Raw genomic sequence first — 19,011 nt, 5'->3', positions numbered from 1 at the left:
ATGTAAGGTTAATCTGCATTTTTTAAGATTAGTAAAAGTCAGCATGAATTGGGCCTTGATTTTAATTGTACATGCTATTATAATGTGACGCATGGTATCTTATCTAAATAACGGCATCTACAGACATGTGGTGTCACAGACATAATAATTAACACTTTTAATCCACCCTTGGGATATCGTCTCTCACTGAGGGAATGCTTTCGTGCCTCGATCGCAGACGGTTTCATCAAGACCATTATTTTGCTTAAATTTACAATCCGTAATTAACGAAGAACATATACTTTTGTGTTTGTGGTTTATTTGTTTATTTTCAATCTACATTTATAGTGAAAATTAAATAAAGAAATTAATGCGTTTATAAAATGTATCGATTAAGGCTCCATATGTGATACGTTAAAAATTTATATGGTTACCGTAGTTTAGATTATTTTAACAAAATAAAATAAATCAAGAAATCAGTTATGTTAATATATTGAGAACAAACACGAACACACTTTTTTCAGGCTATAGACTTTGATTTTACTCGTAAAATGTTATTTAAATAATGAAATAACTATTTAGCTATAGATAAAAGCAAATATGCACTTTTCAATAATATAAAATCTCTGCCATGTTCTGACATCTTGCACGTTTTCGCTAATGAATATCTCATGTACTCGTTGATTTAAAATCAGACAATTCACAAAATTCACACCTGGCTAGAGATTTAAATTTTGGCTTTAAAACAATAACAAAGATATTGATAAAAACTTAATTTTTAGACGAAACCAGATACATTTAAATAAAGAAAGTTTGTCTCTACATGAAATCTTACAGAGATTTACTTATAAAAATTTCCGTACAAAATTTAGTTAAAATCACAAAATTCTGCTATAGATGTGTACATTACATTTAAAATGATATTAATAGGACCTATTAATTGCGAAATAATAATGCACTATTAAATAAAAGAGTCTGCCCCTGTCTTGAATCTAAGGAATTCTATTAATGAGCATCTCCGAAACTATAGAATATTTTATAAATAAATAATCATGATTTAAACAAAGGAAGATATCTGATATTTCAATAAAAATTTTGACCTCGGCAATAACTCTTGCAAAGTTGCGCTAATTAATATCTCCGGAACTTTAAAACTATATTCAAATAATTATATTCAATAAAAATAAATAATTGTGTAATTGTGTATAACTGAAAAGGGAACTTACCCAGCCCCCCCCCCCCCCAACCCCGACCAGCTATTTCGGCCTTAAACATTACGTGTTGCCAACGCATATCGTTGCATAGAAACATATGTTAGCAGAGCTCCAGATAAGGATTTAGTCTAAAGGGTATTTCACCCCCTGATATTATTGTCAATGCGTATTTTACTCCTTTGTTTCGGCCATAAAGGGTTAGGAATATTTAGTGGTATTTTCCATTTCCATAGAAAACGGAAACAGTAAAAGGCGTGTTTAATCTAGAAATAGTATTATTATTTGTTATTTATATTTACTAAATAAAAACAGAATATATTTAAAATGACGATATGAACAGACTTTCTTTAGAAATAGTCCCGCAAGTTGCTTAAAACGTCCCTTTTTGATCCACAAACATGATGGGCCGCCATTTTTATTACAAGCTTATTTTGATTTACTTACTTTTGATTCAAAGTTTAACTTACACAAAAAACTTAACTGGATTATTGGTTAAACCGGTTACGCACTTTAATTGATTTAAAATACGTACTAAGATTTGTAAAGCGTTTTGTTACGTACTCGGCCACTTTTTAATGCGTTTTTTTATTTTTTCAATGCGTAAATACGCAGATACGCCTCTTATCTGGAGCTCTGTATGTTAGAAACCTAGCGTGCATTATTTTAAGTTTATTTTTCAGCGATGTGAAATAAAATTCATTTGTGTTTCCAATAGTTGTTTATTGATAGATCTTTACACGCTGAAGTTTACCAGATTCTTCAGTACCGTAATGGCAGCGGGTCAATATGGCGGCGGTCAATTTATCGATTCTGGGATTGTCTATAGCCAAAGAAGCTACTTTGGTGTTAACTTGTCTAGATTTTGCTAAGCCACGTGACTAAGTGGGCGGAGCGATCATTCCCTTCCCCGTCTTAGGCTTCATTACGTTGAGCTCCATCGTGTGTTTTACCACTCCTGTTAAATATGTATTCAAAGCAGATTGTTTAAAACTCACAATTCCTCAAAAACAAATTCATTATATAGCGAAAATATAACGTCGAAAGTAATCTTTATTTTATTTCAGTGGTTTATTAAAACACGTCTTTATTTTGAAAAATGTATAATTAAGATAAATATACATAATCTTCCTGAAATTAAAATATAATTAAATACTCCAATTTTAATAAGCATAATAATTAGACGTTCACCCATATTACTATTTCTCATGAGATAAAGCAGCACGCTCCCCACGCCACACAACACAACACGCAAATAACACCAAACAAGCATGTTATATTATCGCCATTCAAGTATTGAGCCATTTCTGCTGAAAAATGAGACACGAGTATTGCTCGGATTCTATCATGACCTTACAGTAGGACTCTTCACAACTTCTCGACCTATAACCTTGCATAATGATATATACAGACGTGGGCTGATGTTACCACTTACATAAACATGGTGTTTTGGTACATACTACAATTTTGTCAGTGTTTTCCACCGACATGTTTTAACATTTTAGAGTAAAATAATAGTAAAATGTTTGTCAGAAGAGAGTATCACTGGATTCTGACAAAACTTAGATTGCATATTCGTCAAAAAGTTATTGTGTTATGATGTTTGTATAATATTGTTAGCCTATTGTGGATGTTAAATACAACTGGACATTGCGTTAACTCAGCATCGTATAAGTCGCGTTCTGAGAAAACTGGGCATAATGCGTGTGCGTAAATTGTCGTCCCAAATTAGCCTGTGCAGTCCGCACAGGCTAATCAGGGACCACACTTTCCGCCTTAACTGGATTCTCGTGTAGAAGAGACTTCTTTGAAACGAAAAAACATAAGAGCGGAAAGTGTCGTCCCTGATTAGCCTGTGCGAACTTCTGATATGTTCGGACGCCTATATATGTTGCTGTAAAATAATTAGATCTATAATAGTTTTGTAAATACAATCACCTTATGTGTTGTTTTTGTTTATTAAATTAATTAGTTTCGGATGAACAAGCGACAATAGTAAATACACACCCACCTGTGCCACAAGACAAACTCAATTTATGCTACAGTACCAACTCACAATGCGGGGAATCACGTGGTCAGAATTGAGAAAACATGGCCGCCGATGCCTCGATAAGATGGAAAATGTGAGTGTTTAAACAGGTACATCTTCCTTATTACTTACTTGTTTTTAATCGGATGACGTCTATCATAGGGCAAGTCAGACGCGGTTTCATCGAGTATCAACCGTTTCCCTTTGGTTAGTCTGAGTGTGGAGATTACTCATGGAATATTTTGCGATTTCCTGAACCGTCAATTGCTGTTGTACACGGACTAACAATAATATAACTGTTTTCACACTAATTAGCACTGCCTAAGTACCAGTTGTTCATGCGGACGCATTGAAACTGGCAAAAAAATGGATACATCGATTGCTAATGGCGTTATTTTCAAGGTAAAGTTGAGTTTCGATTGGTTTTGACGTGTGCTGTTGAACACGCACATGGCTGTTATACCCGGACAACTTCTAGAACAACTGTTGTTGAGCACGCAAATGTCAGGGAATACCGTTTTCTCCGCCGAATAAGTCTAAAACAACGTCGCATTGGCATGTTCTGGTACATGTGGCGATACATATCTTATGTGTCCAGTAAAACACACATTTTGGTTGAAAATTGCCATGTTTCCTTTAATGGAAATATTAAAATGACATTTTTTTCATAAACTGCAAAACAAAAAGAAAAACAGAAAACAACTTTCATGTACGCTAAGCGTATAATCAACGCATATAATTATGAAATAGATTTTCATTGATTCTCTAGGTACTAACACTTTTCCAATAAAATAGTTCAGTATTAAAACTATCGACATATTTATAACTGTTTTCACAGAGTCAGAAGCTCAGGACAAGTACAATACTGCTCGCATAGGCATCAGAAACAGTATTGAAAGGGCCTTCGGGGTTCGGAAGCGAACCTTTCATGTCCTTCATGGTGAGGTATGTAAGGAAATTGTTTATATTATTAATGATAACATTTATTAAAGATTATACAATAAAATGTATTTAATCAACAAAGATTGTTAATCGAAATTGACATTATCATATATTTCTAGGCATATCAAGTCTAGAGTTGGAAAAAAAGCTATAAATAACTTAACATTATTTTTGCATGCCATAGACACACTTCAGTTCTTAAATTCAACTTACTAATAGACGGAAAAATATGTTGAATATTCTAAATATTATTACATGTAACTCATTTTTACATATTGAACAAGTCAATGTTACAGCATTATACACAACTTTCTCGTATTACGGTAAAGTACTGATACATTACTGAATGCCAGCTAAAACAATTAAAACATTTTTAGATATGTTTTTGTGTATCTTTTAGAGCTCATGAGAAATACATAAGATATTAGTAAATTGTTACACTCGGGGAAAAAGTAGTTGTTACTATTTACTCTGCATCAAGCATCAAGCATTGGGAACAAATTTGACAACATGTTTAACATTGACGTTTGATGTAACTTAATGTTTCAATGTTATTCCTCCTATGTATGTTTATAACATATTAGAATGAAGCCAAGGTCAGCGCATCACCATTGCCTGTGCTGTTCTTCATAATCTGCGGTTGATGTGGAGGAACCAGCAGTGGATCCGGAACCTTTAGAAGAGGTTGCCAATGGAGATATGTTTCAGGCTGTATCGGATGGGAGAAGAGTTAGAGATACGATTTTCGCAAATTACTTTACTTGTATATCTCGGAGTCATACACTGATAGTTTGATTCCTTGTTTGTTTATGTGGGTTTAACAGCAATGGAACAACCATTCAAAAAGTGAACAAAATATATTATTTCAATGCCTATATATAATTTTTAAACAATGTTTAGGTGATGACCTCATTTGTACTCACTCATTTTTGGTGGATTTTTTAATGAGAATATCAGTCTGTACTGTGATTATTTCGTAGAACTTTTCGTGTTTGTCTGCCAAGCTGTTCTGTTTGGCATAGTACACCATCTGCATCTCGCTCAGTGACCTGTATATGTTTAAATATGTTTGTTTTTCTTGGTTTACTCTTTTCACTACATGTGTACTTACAAAAATGATAAGCATTGTTCTGAATGATTTTGATTATTGATAGCCATCAGCTAATTTATTATGGTTATTGTTAAACAATGAACTGATTATATTGGTTCAGTATGTCCGTTTCATTGTTAGCAAATAATTTCATTTTAAAGAATATGACATTGTCATTATATAGTTTAAAGTTGAATTTTAAGCTAATTTAAATGAAACAAGGTCCAATATAATGATAGTTATATACATACATATATACGTACTTAGTCTGAGGCTCTTTCTTGTTACTGTTGCAACTTTGGTGTTCATCTGTATCTGCTGATGCACATCATGCCTGATCTCTGATGAACATACATTATAGAACACTGTTATAGATCTATTATGTTTAGATCATATTATTTGTTTCATTGAGTCAACTTTGTTAAAGCAAGAGATATTTTGAAGTTTTTATTTGGTTTATACATGCTGTACAGTAGAGATGTAATATTGGAAACTGATTCTTATACTGTTAAAATCGTCAATAATCGAAGTTTAGTCTAAAAATAATAAAATCTTGGGCAAAATACCCCTATAGCCCCCGCCAGAGGGGTGGAAATGCACACGGAATGAGCCCATTGTGTTCATTCAGTATGTATTCACACCTCTGGCGGGGGGGGGGCCTTAAGTGTTATATTGCCAAATCTTGACAAATGAATGAACAGTCAAACCAATACAATTTTCTGATTGTTACCACAATAACAGTTCGATCAGATAATGTCTTCAGACTGTATGACAGACTTGTTTAACAACGGTAATTTCAAACATAACTTTTTAACCATTTGTTTCGTAGATTTAATAATTGTACCCCACTCTTGATTTTCCCAACAATGGCAGCTTCCAAGTCCATATTAAACCATCTTGCTATTTTGACTATAAATGTCTTGTCCAAAACATATTTGATACGTATTATACGGCTATATTATATGTCTCATATGGCTTATTTTCAGTACTAATTCATAATTTAATAGCTTTTTTAGCAAAGTACTACAGAAATACTAACCTTTGGTCACGCTGGCCTAAACTTTATATTGCCACTGTAATGAAGTTATAGGATCAAAGCTTATTGATGATTGTTGTTGTAAACTAGTTACCTTGTGAATTGAAATGTGTCTGAGTTGGTGTTTCTTGCTATAAGGTTTTATGTCCGCTTCGAGGTTATATGTACAGTCTGTCCTCTACCCGGCTCATGTAAAACGAGTACTGAAAAGAGACGAATGCCAGACTATCATTTCAATAAAAATATTCTTGATAATACTAACCTGGGACGAAAAAAAATGCTACTAATCTACATCATCAAATGTGTTAAGTATATTCACTCGCAAAAAATATACTTTTTACAAAAAAACTTGATGAATTGATCTCTGAAAGCGTAAAACACAGTTCACAATCTGTAGGAAATAAAATACGTTTTCAAGTTGTTTAAATGTATGCCCAATTCCAAATCATATTCATCCTTTATGTTCTAGTCACAACCTGTATAGTAATAGGGTAAAATGTTATCCTGTCTTTATAAAGTTTATATGTATTTGTCCCTGTAGCATGAAAAATTGTTCTGAAAACAATTGACCATTCACTTAAATGACAATATCATGAAGGGATTTCTTCAAGCAAAAAACAGCCATCCAAAACAAATATAAATAAAACTGTCTGGAGGAAAAGCAACATTTTCAAATACTCGCAAGCCATTACAAAAGTCAGCTACACCGAAAGAGGCTAGTAATAAAATTCCTATTGAAAATAAAATTTTGATGATCCAGATTGCCAATTTCGTATACGAATTAACATTTTCAGTGCGTTTGCATAAGATATGTATTGCTACATGTATCAGAACATGCCAATGCGACGTTGTTTTAGACTTATTCGGCGGAGAAAACGGTATTCCTTGACATGTGCGTGCTCAACAACAGTTGTTCTAGAAGTTGTCCGTGTATAACAGCCATATGCGGGCTCAACAGCAATCGTCAAAACCAGTCGAAACTCAACTTTACCTTGAAAATAACGCCATTAGCAATTGATGCATCCATTTCACGTTCTGTGGCGTCTCATCTGGATCCAAACTGTTTGCAAAGGCCTTCAAAAGGTTTTTGTAACCCGGACAGTCGGTATCCAGACAGATAATCAAGGGGAATTTTATTTATACAATTTCCAAACCGAAAATGTGGTCTTGATAAGTGCGAGTGGAAGCTTCAATGTGTAGAATTACCAAAATTACCAAAATACCTCCATAGAGAAAAAAAAAATTTTTTCATAAGCTGAAAATGTCATATTAGCAATATTAAGTATATGTGATATCACGTGTATATGCAAATTAATAGGGTATATTAGTATTTGCATAAACTAAATGGAAATCAACGTTATAAATCGCTTTACATGTCAGAAACAAGTGAAAACTATTTTATTACATTATTTTAATAAAAACGTATCGATGCCACCGTTTGGCTGTTCTGCAATTTCAATTATAATGCTCGGTAAATTTCCCATAAGCAATGTTTAATATTATTAATATCACTTTTATAATATCACGTAATAACATGGGGGATTTCGGTACCCGCTCGGCGTCAGAAAGCGTGTAAAACCTAAACAAAATTCCAATTATAAGCGCCATTCCTGTCAAATACATGTGGGAAAAATGTTTCGTTAGTATTTTCATAAATAACATTGGTAAATACCAGTATAGAGATGTTACTCTACTACGTATACCACCATCACACGCAGAAACAGGTTAGATTTCAGCAAGCGCCTGCGTTTTGGAGCGTGTTTAAAGTACCGCAATACGCGTTATGCATAGCTTATGTTCTTTATAAACGAATACTTGTTTGCATTTGCATAATAAGTATATGACACAAACCCCCTTTACCAGGGTTATATAGGGTGAATTAAGTCCATAAAACTCATCCGCAATATCACGTAATCCATAGACAATCCCAGAAATCGATAACTCCCGACTTACCGCCCCTAAATACTCGCATGCCCCGACATAACGGAAAAGAATAACGATAAGGTCACAATATACTTAAAGATTTCCTTCAATACAAAAGCAATAATTTTAACAAAAAAACAAAGTCAAAGTTTTGCGCGTAGACACCCTCATAATCATATCTTTTCTTTAACAGCATTCCAAGCCGAATTGATTTAAACAATAACAAAGATAGGCCATTTAGTATGTAAGAAAGAACTCGACGCGAATTAATGGTCACTGTTTTAAGGCCATCTTTTTACCGGCTTCTTTCCAGTTGTTGAGAGTTTCCCGACATCTGTCAAAGTCTCGTGTAGTCTCCAACCTAAAAGCAAAACTCTGAATTTGTAGTATACAGCAATGTTTTCCCTACCACATGCACACAGAAATATTCAAAAATAAAGTCATGGCAAGTGCCCATACAAAGAACTGTGTCTTCAAATAAATTATGTTCCATTTTAGAGGGTATAGCATTGAACACCAAAATTATTTAGTATACTGTAACCTTAACGGACCTATATAGAGAATAACAGGTTAATGCCTGATCTTTTTGTAATATATCAGGCAAGGCTTAGAATAAAGCCTCGCCGTTATTGTATTCGTGCCGAGTCTGATATATTACCAAACGATCAGGCAGTAACCTGTTTTTCTGTTTATAATACATCTACGTGCTCGATTTTAAAGAAATAAAGAAAAAAATCGCAAAAAAACTGCAGATTTAGCTAGATTTTTTTACTGTTTGTGTTGCATTTTGTGTTTAAAATCTATTATATCTTGGTATCAAATTGTTTGTTCTGTTGAATCTGATTCGATTTTACTAAAAATGATTACTTTATAGTTGATTCCGAGTAATATGACCATCCTCCACACATGACTGATATAATAACTTCCTGTTGATCATGATATAAAAAATATATCAGGCAACGTTATATCAGGAAGATATCAATGTGGTGGTATGATAAATGTTTGTACAGGTCCCTGATCAACACAACGATATGAAGCGATTTTATTTAATACATTTTAAGATTTAAATAGTTTCTGTGATTAATTTTATATTCACATAATAGTTCGTATTTTTTAAATAAAGATTTTCTTATTTGGTGATTAATAGATGTAAGGTTAATCTGCATTTTTTAAGATTAGTAAAAGTCAGCATGAATTGGGCCTTGATTTTAATTGTACATGCTATTATAATGTGACGCATGGTATCTTATCTAAATAACGGCATCTACAGACATGTGGTGTCACAGACATAATAATTAACACTTTTAATCCACCCTTGGGATATCGTCTCTCACTGAGGGAATGCTTTCGTGCCTCGATCGCAGACGGTTTCATCAAGACCATTATTTTGCTTAAATTTACAATCCGTAATTAACGAAGAACATATACTTTTGTGTTTGTGGTTTATTTGTTTATTTTCAATCTACATTTATAGTGAAAATTAAATAAAGAAATTAATGCGTTTATAAAATGTATCGATTAAGGCTCCATATGTGATACGTTAAAAATTTATATGGTTACCGTAGTTTAGATTATTTTAACAAAATAAAATAAATCAAGAAATCAGTTATGTTAATATATTGAGAACAAACACGAACACACTTTTTTCAGGCTATAGACTTTGATTTTACTCGTAAAATGTTATTTAAATAATGAAATAACTATTTAGCTATAGATAAAAGCAAATATGCACTTTTCAATAATATAAAATCTCTGCCATGTTCTGACATCTTGCACGTTTTCGCTAATGAATATCTCATGTACTCGTTGATTTAAAATCAGACAATTCACAAAATTCACACCTGGCTAGAGATTTAAATTTTGGCTTTAAAACAATAACAAAGATATTGATAAAAACTTAATTTTTAGACGAAACCAGATACATTTAAATAAAGAAAGTTTGTCTCTACATGAAATCTTACAGAGATTTACTTATAAAAATTTCCGTACAAAATTTAGTTAAAATCACAAAATTCTGCTATAGATGTGTACATTACATTTAAAATGATATTAATAGGACCTATTAATTGCGAAATAATAATGCACTATTAAATAAAAGAGTCTGCCCCTGTCTTGAATCTAAGGAATTCTATTAATGAGCATCTCCGAAACTATAGAATATTTTATAAATAAATAATCATGATTTAAACAAAGGAAGATATCTGATATTTCAATAAAAATTTTGACCTCGGCAATAACTCTTGCAAAGTTGCGCTAATTAATATCTCCGGAACTTTAAAACTATATTCAAATAATTATATTCAATAAAAATAAATAATTGTGTAATTGTGTATGAAGCAAATGCATAACTGAAAAGGGAACTTACCCAGCCCCCCCCCCCCAACCCCGACCAGCTATTTCGGCCTTAAACATTACGTGTTGCCAACGCATATCGTTGCATAGAAACATATGTTAGCAGAGCTCCAGATAAGGATTTAGTCTAAAGGGTATTTCACCCCCTGATATTATTGTCAATGCGTATTTTACTCCTTTGTTTCGGCCATAAAGGGTTAGGAATATTTAGTGGTATTTTCCATTTCCATAGAAAACGGAAACAGTAAAAGGCGTGTTAAATCTAGAAATAGTATTATTATTTGTTATTTATATTTACTAAATAAAAACAGAATATATTTAAAATGACGATATGAACAGACTTTCTTTAGAAATAGTCCCGCAAGTTGCTTAAAACGTCCCTTTTTGATCCACAAACATGATGGGCCGCCATTTTTATAACAAGCTTATTTTGATTTACTTACTTTTGATTCAAAGTTTAACTTACACAAAAAACTTAACTGGATTATTGGTTAAACCGGTTACGCACTTTAATTGATTTAAAATACGTACTAAGATTTGTAAAGCGTTTTGTTACGTACTCGGCCACTTTTTAATGCGTTTTTTATTTTTTCAATGCGTAAATACGCAGATACGCCTCTTATCTGGAGCTCTGTATGTTAGAAACCTAGCGTGCATTATTTTAAGTTTATTTTTCAGCGATGTGAAATAAAATTCATTTGTGTTTCCAATAGTTGTTTATTGATAGATCTTTACACGCTGAAGTTTACCAGATTCTTCAGTACCGTAATGGCAGCGGGTCAATATGGCGGCGGTCAATTTATCGATTCTGGGATTGTCTATAGCCAAAGAAGCTACTTTGGTGTTAACTTGTCTAGATTTTGCTAAGCCACGTGACTAAGTGGGCGGAGCGATCATTCCCTTCCCCGTCTTAGGCTTCATTACGTTGAGCTCCATCGTGTGTTTTACCACTCCTGTTAAATATGTATTCAAAGCAGATTGTTTAAAACTCACAATTCCTCAAAAACAAATTCATTATATAGCGAAAATATAACGTCGAAAGTAATCTTTATTTTATTTCAGTGGTTTATTAAAACACGTCTTTATTTTGAAAAATGTATAATTAAGATAAATATACATAATCTTCCTGAAATTAAAATATAATTAAATACTCCAATTTTAATAAGCATAATAATTAGACGTTCACCCATATTACTATTTCTCATGAGATAAAGCAGCACGCTCCCCACGCCACACAACACAACACGCAAATAACACCAAACAAGCATGTTATATTATCGCCATTCAAGTATTGAGCCATTTCTGCTGAAAAATGAGACACGAGTATTGCTCGGATTCTATCATGACCTTACAGTAGGACTCTTCACAACTTCTCGACCTATAACCTTGCATAATGATATATACAGACGTGGGCTGATGTTACCACTTACATAAACATGGTGTTTTGGTACATACTACAATTTTGTCAGTGTTTTCCACCGACATGTTTTAACATTTTAGAGTAAAATAATAGTAAAATGTTTGTCAGAAGAGAGTATCACTGGATTCTGACAAAACTTAGATTGCATATTCGTAAAAACGTTATTGTGTTATGATGTTTGTATAATATTGTTAGCCTATTGTGGATGTTAAATACAACTGGACATTGCGTTAACTCAGCATCGTATAAGTCGCGTTCTGAGAAAACTGGGCATAATGCGTGTGCGTAAATTGTCGTCCCAAATTAGCCTGTGCAGTCCGCACAGGCTAATCAGGGACCACACTTTCCGCCTTAACTGGATTCTCGTGTAGAAGAGACTTCTTTGAAACGAAAAAACATAAGAGCGGAAAGTGTCGTCCCTGATTAGCCTGTGCGAACTTCTGATATGTTCGGACGCCTATATATAGTGCTGTAAAATAATAAGATCTATAATAGTTTTGTAAATACAATCACCTTATGTGTTGTTTTTGTTTCTTAAATTAATTAGTTTCGGATGAACAAGCGACAATAGTAAATACACACCCACCTGTGCCACAAGACAAACTCAATTTATGCTACAGTACCAACTCACAATGCGGGGAATCACGTGGTCAGAATTGAGAAAACATGGCCGCCGATGCCTCGATAAGATGGAAAATGTGAGTGTTTAAACAGGTACATCTTCCTTATTACTTACTTGTTTTTAATCGGATGACGTTTATCATAGGGCAAGTCAGACGCGGTTTTATCGAGTATCAACCGTTTCCCTCTGGTTAGTCTGAGTGTGGAGATTACTCATGGAATATTTTGCGATTTCCTGAACCGTCAATTGCTGTTGTACACGGACTAACAATAATATAACTGTTTTCACACTAATTAGCACTGCCTAAGTACCAGTTGTTCATGCGGACGCATTGAAACTGGCAAAAAAATGGATACATCGATTGCTAATGGCGTTATTTTCAAGGTAAAGTTGAGTTTCGATTGGTTTTGACGTGTGCTGTTGAACACGCACATGGCTGTTATACCCGGACAACTTCTAGAACAACTGTTGTTGAGCACGCAAATGTCAGGGAATACCGTTTTCTCCGCCGAATAAGTCTAAAACAACGTCGCATTGGCATGTTCTGGTACATGTGGCGATACATATCTTATGTGTCCAGTAAAACACACATTTTGGTTGAAAATTGCCATGTTTCCTTTAATGGAAATATTAAAATGACATTTTTTTCATAAACTGCAAAACAAAAAGAAAAACAGAAAACAACTTTCATGTACGCTAAGCGTATAATCAACGCATATAATTATGAAATAGATTTTCATTGATTCTCTAGGTACTAACACTTTTCCAATAAAATAGTTCAGTATTAAAACTATCGACATATTTATAACTGTTTTCACAGAGTCAGAAGCTCAGGACAAGTACAATACTGCTCGCATAGGCATCAGAAACAGTATTGAAAGGGCCTTCGGGGTTCGGAAGCGAACCTTTCATGTCCTTCATGGTGAGGTATGTAAGGAAATTGTTTATATTATTAATGATAACATTTATTAAAGATTATACAATAAAATGTATTTAATCAACAAAGATTGTTAATCGAAATTGACATTATCATATATTTCTAGGCATATCAAGTCTAGAGTTGGAAAAAAAGCTATAAATAACTTAACATTATTTTTGCATGCCATAGACACACTTCAGTTCTTAAATTCAACTTACTAATAGACGGAAAAATATGTTGAATATTCTAAATATTATTACATGTAACTCATTTTTACATATTGAACAAGTCAATGTTACAGCATTATACACAACTTTCTCGTATTACGGTAAAGTACTGATACATTACTGAATGCCAGCTAAAACAATTAAAACATTTTTAGATATGTTTTTGTGTATCTTTTAGAGCTCATGAGAAATACATAAGATATTAGTAAATTGTTACACTCGGGGAAAAAGTAGTTGTTACTATTTACTCTGCATCAAGCATCAAGAATTGGGAACAAATTTGACAACATGTTTAACATTGACGTTTGATGTAACTTAATGTTTCAATGTTATTCCTCCTATATATGTTTATAACATATTAGAATGAAGCCAAGGTCAGCTAATCACCATTGCCTGTGCTGTTCTTCATAATCTGCGGTTGATGTGGGGGAACCAGCAGTGGATCCGGAACCTTTAGAAGAGGTTGCCAATGGAGATATGTTTCAGGCTGTATCGGATGGGAGAAGAGTTAGAGATACGATTTTCGCAAATTACTTTACTTGTATATCTCGGAGTCATACACTGATAGTTTGATTCCTTGTTTGTTTATGTGGGTTTAACAGCAATGGAACAACCATTCAAAAAGTGAACAAAATATATTATTTATATGCCTATATATAATTTTTAAACAATGTTTAGGTGATGACCTCATTTGTACTCACTCATTTTTGGTGGATTTTTTAATGAGAATATCAGTCTGTACTGTGATTATTTCGTAGAACTTTTCGTGTTTGTCTGCCAAGCTGTTCTGTTTGGCATAGTACACCATCTGCATCTCGCTCAGTGACCTGTATATGTTTAAATATGTTTGTTTTTCTTGGTTTACTCTATTCACTACATGTGTACTTACAAAAATGATAAGCATTGTTCTGAATGATTTTGATTATTGATAGCCATCAGCTAATTTATTATGGTTATTGTTAAACAATGAACTGATTATATTGGTTCAGTATGTCCGTTTCATTGTTAGCAAATAATTTCATTTTAAAGAATATGACATTGTCATTATATAGTTTAAAGTTGAATTTTAAGCTAATTTAAATGAAACAAGGTCCAATATAATAATAGTTATATACATACATATATACGTACTTAGTCTGAGGCTCTTTCTTGTTACTGTTGCAACTTTGGTGTTCATCTGTATCTGCTGATGCACATCATGCCTGATCTCTGATGAACATACATTATAGAACACTGTTATAGATCTATTATGTTTAGATCATATTATTTGTTTCATTGAGTCAACTTTGTTAAAGCAAGAGATATTTTGAAGTTTTTATTTGGTTTATACATGCTGTACAGTAGAGATGTAATATTGGAAACTGATTCTTATACTGTTAAAATCGTCAATAATCGAAGTTTAGTCTAAAAATAATAAAATCTTGGGCAAAATACCCCTATAGCCCCCGCCAGAGGGGTGGATATGCACACGGAATGAGCCCATTGTGTTCATTCAGTATGTATTCACACCTCTGGCGGGGGGGGGGGCCTTAAGTGTTATATTGCCAAATCTTGACAAATGAATGAACAGTCAAACCAATACAATTTTCTGATTGTTACCACAATAACAGTTCGATCAGATAATGTCTTCAGACTGTATGACAGACTTGTTTAACAACGGTAATTTCAAACATAACTTTTTAACTATTTGTTTCTTAGATTTAATAATTGTACCCCACTCTTGATTTTCCCAACGATGGCAGCTTCCAAGTCCATATTAAACCATCTTGCAATTTTGACTATAAATGTCTTGTCCAAAACATATTTGATACGTATTATACGGCTATATTATATGTCTCATATGGCTTATTTTCAGTACTAATTCATAATTTAATAGCTTTTTTAGCAAAGTACTACAGAAATACTAACCTTTGGTCACGCTGGCCTAAACTTTATATTGCCACTGTAATGAAGTTATAGGATCAAAGCTTATTGATGATTGTTGTTGTAAACTAGTTACCTTGTGAATTGAAATGTGTCTGAGTTGGTGTTTCTTGCTATAAGGTTTTATGTCCGCTTCGAGGTTATATGTACAGTCTGTCCTCTACCCGGCTCATGTAAAACGAGTACTGAAAAGAGACGAATGCCAGACTATCATTTCAATAAAAATATTCTTGATAATACTAACCTGGGACGAAAAAAATGCTACTAATCTACATCATCAAATGTGTTAAGTATATTCACTCGCAAAAAATATACTTTTTACAAAAAATACTTGATGAATTGATCTCTGAAAGCGTAAAACACAGTACACAATCTGTAGGAAATAAAATACGTTTTCAAGTTGTTTAAATGTATGCCCAATTCCAAATCATATTCATCCTTTATGTTCTAGTCACAACCTGTATAGTAATAGGGTAAAATGTTATCCTGTCTTTATAAAGTTTATATGTACTTGTCCCTGTAGCATGAAAAATTGTTCTGAAAACAATTGACCATTCACTTAAATGACAATATCATGAAGGGATTTCTTCAAGCAAAAAACAGCCATCCAAAACAAATATAAATAAAACTGTCTGGAGGAAAAGCAACATTTTCAAATACTCGCAAGCCATTACAAAAGTCAGCTACACCGAAAGAGGCTAGTAATAAAATTCCTATTGAAAATAAAATTTTGATGATCCAGATTGCCAATTTCGTATACGAATTAACATTTTCAGTGCGTTTGCATAAGATATGTATTGCTACATGTATCAGAACATGCCAATGCGACGTTGTTTTAGACTTATTCGGCGGAGAAAACGGTATTCCTTGACATGTGCGTGCTCAACAACAGTTGTTCTAGAAGTTGTCCGTGTATAACAGCCATATGCGGGCTCAACAGCAATCGTCAAAACCAGTCGAAACTCAACTTTACCTTGAAAATAACGCCATTAGCAATTGATGCATCCATTTTTTGCCAGTTTCAATGCGTCCGCATGAACAACTGGTACTTAAACAGTGCTAATTAGTGTGAAAACAGTTATATTTTTGTTAGTGCGTGTACAACAGCAGTTGACGGTTCATGAAATCGCAAAATAGTCCATGAGTAATCTCAAAACTCAGACCAACCAGTTGATACTCGATGAAACCGCGTCCGGTTGGCCCTATGATAGGCGTCATCCGATTAAAAACAAGTAAGTAATAAGGAAGATGTACCTGTTTAAACACTCAAATTTTCCATCTTGTCGAGGCATCAGCGGGCATGTTTTCTCAATTCTGACCACGTGATTCTCCGCATTGAACTCATATCTTACAGATAACACAGCAATGGTAAAACTTTTTATTTTATTACTACTAGTAATGACAATTGCCATAAGACAAACTTTCTGATTCTCATTCCCATATTATTATTTTAAGATTCGGCAGAAACGTTTACACTTTTAATCCAACGCTGCGGTGGGCGCTTTATTTATTTTAAACTGCATTTACCTTATCCCGAAATAGAAACTGTGGTCTATGCAATTATCAATTGATGCTCACAAAATCATGGCCAGTTACACCCATGACTTCAAAGTTGTGTTTAGCAATGGATGTTATTCAATACCAACATCATGTCGAGCAACCAGACATTGTTCTCGCAATCAAGCAACACAAAATGTGTTGAACGCATTAACAAGGTGTGAGTCATAGAAGATAATTAGTTTCCCGACCAAAATAGACACCTAGCAGGGTTCTCATTGTTCCAAGAGTGTTCAACTACAAGAAATATATGTGTATAGTTGGATAACAAATGGTTGTTAAAATGCTAAATTTGGCCATGGAAATATAATAGGAAGAATGTACTTTTCAGCTCGCGCGGATGCTTGGGTAGGTATGAAGAACATGGCATCGTGACACCCTGTTATTACAATATACATTGTTTAATTGTACATGCATTCCTTCTTTCAAAAATGTAAACATTGAAAAAAAGAACATGACAGCAATTGCATAGTATGAAAAATCAGAAAAACGCTCAATTGTATTATCAATACACCCTTATATGAGGAATAATTTATTATATGTGTACTTCTATAATATGCCTTTTTATGTAATGCCTCGCCATCCCTCACATTCCGTTTCGATGTTAAACGCAATGATCTCTGGAGAAAAAATGTAAAACATGTTCAACGTTACTTCAAAAGCAACATGTCGTATGCTTCCACGGTGTCATTTGTCCTATAAACTAGTGAGCAGTGGACCATTAACCCTGCCGTACGACCAATACTGGAGTAATCGCTAAATATCGAATGGATTTGATTGTCAATATTTAGTAATCTCTAAAACTGTACCCATACTTGCAAATTAAGATATGAAACTTATTTTTGGGTCTTCAAATAAGACAATCCAGCTGTAATACCATCCCTTTTTTATTTCTGTGCTTCGTTTTTGAATTTGGTTTGATGATCAATGACGTAACCAAATTTTAACTTATATAACCCAGTACAATGTATAGGCCGTGCGAGTAAATGAAGATGCACAGCCCCTTGCATCATGGAATGAAACAACGACACTGCGATAAACTGTTTATCTTATAAAGCCTGATATCACAATTACCCTTGTTATTGCACATACATGTATTTAAAATCAATGTGCTAAATATTATAAAATTTTCGATCGCAAATTCCTGTTGGTTTAGTTTTTTTACCCTTTGTATAACGTATTTCTGAAAAAAACGCGGCTAACTTAGTTGTTAAATAAAGTACGATAAATTAGGTCCCTTAAGGGTCGGTGTGGGTGAGAAAAATTAATTGTCTATCCATCTTTAGACGGTGAGTACAAATTTCATTTAAAGTTTCAAATCACAGCGGCACGAAATATGTCATGGGGAATAACACAAGATCCATTGCATGCCGCAGACGCTTAGAATTGTGTTTCCTTTCTTAGTGAAAGCGATTAAATTTGCGCTCTGAATTTATGCATTTTAGTTGAGAATGTGCTTTAAGACAAGACGATTAACAATATTGAAAACAATAAAGTGTAACAGTTGTAATTTGTCTTATTTTAAGACAGCAATAACGCGGCTGAATATTAAATTCAGCTTAGACGCATCCGCAGGTCATGGCCCCAATAGTTTGAGAAGTAGTCGTTCCGCCAGCGTAAGATTTCTGCAGCGGCTGCAATTATTTACCAACATTTCTTATCACAATAGTCACGCTGTTTTAACTAAGCATTTCTCGCGCCATTCAAGAATGGGTTTAATTTCATATATGTTGAGCGTAGCTCAAGACAATACAGCGCATGCGCACAGTCTGGTCGAGAAC

The 19,011-nt window shown here is 33.6% G+C and overlaps 1 long non-coding RNA gene across 1 annotated transcript; it reads right to left on the bottom strand.

Annotated features, from left to right (window-relative positions):
* Positions 1-13,885: 13,885 nt before the first annotated feature.
* Positions 13,886-15,831, bottom strand: LOC127841377 (uncharacterized). The gene is made up of 4 exons (XR_008030953.1): positions 15,750-15,831; positions 14,882-14,959; positions 14,452-14,577; positions 13,886-14,237 (listed from the first exon to the last, which is right to left on the bottom strand). It is a non-coding gene; the product is annotated as an uncharacterized LOC127841377 (long non-coding RNA).
* Between the last annotated feature and the right edge of the window lie 3,180 nt (positions 15,832-19,011).

Source organism: Dreissena polymorpha, chromosome 8 (genome assembly GCF_020536995.1).
Source record: "Dreissena polymorpha isolate Duluth1 chromosome 8, UMN_Dpol_1.0, whole genome shotgun sequence".
Lineage (NCBI taxonomy): Eukaryota > Metazoa > Mollusca > Bivalvia > Myida > Dreissenidae > Dreissena > Dreissena polymorpha.
Note: the sequence above shows the minus strand (reverse complement) of the source record. Positions and strands in the feature narration are given on the sequence as shown.